This window comes from Rhagoletis pomonella, unplaced genomic scaffold, assembly GCF_013731165.1.
Source record: "Rhagoletis pomonella isolate Grant_MI unplaced genomic scaffold, Rhpom_1.0 Rhpom_scaffold_00005, whole genome shotgun sequence".
In the NCBI taxonomy this organism is placed as follows: Eukaryota; Metazoa; Arthropoda; class Insecta; order Diptera; family Tephritidae; genus Rhagoletis; species Rhagoletis pomonella.
The window spans coordinates 35722977-35723345 of record NW_023458559.1 but is presented as its reverse complement, the minus strand read 5'-3'; positions in this window follow the sequence as shown (position 1 = coordinate 35723345).

Genomic DNA, 369 nt, shown 5'->3' with positions numbered 1-369 from the left:
CTTTTCCGGCAACACAGAAAGGAGAATTCTACTTAGTAAGGGTTATAATCCCTAAGCGCGGCCGAAGGCCGCCTACTCAGATAGAAGTTCGTTTTCATGTATGCACTATTTCGGTTTCTGTCATATGCATTACTTCGGTTTTGAGTCGAAACTGTGCATGTATGCATTACTTCGGTTTTTGTCATATGCATTTTTTCGGTTTTGAACCGAAACTGTGCATGTATGCATTACTTCGTTTTTATACCCGAGCGCACTTGTGCACAAGGGTATTATAACTTTGTTCACATAACGGTTGTTTGTAACAGGCAAAACGAATCGAGATAGATATAGACAAATGTATACATAAATGATCAGAATGAAAAGAGAAAT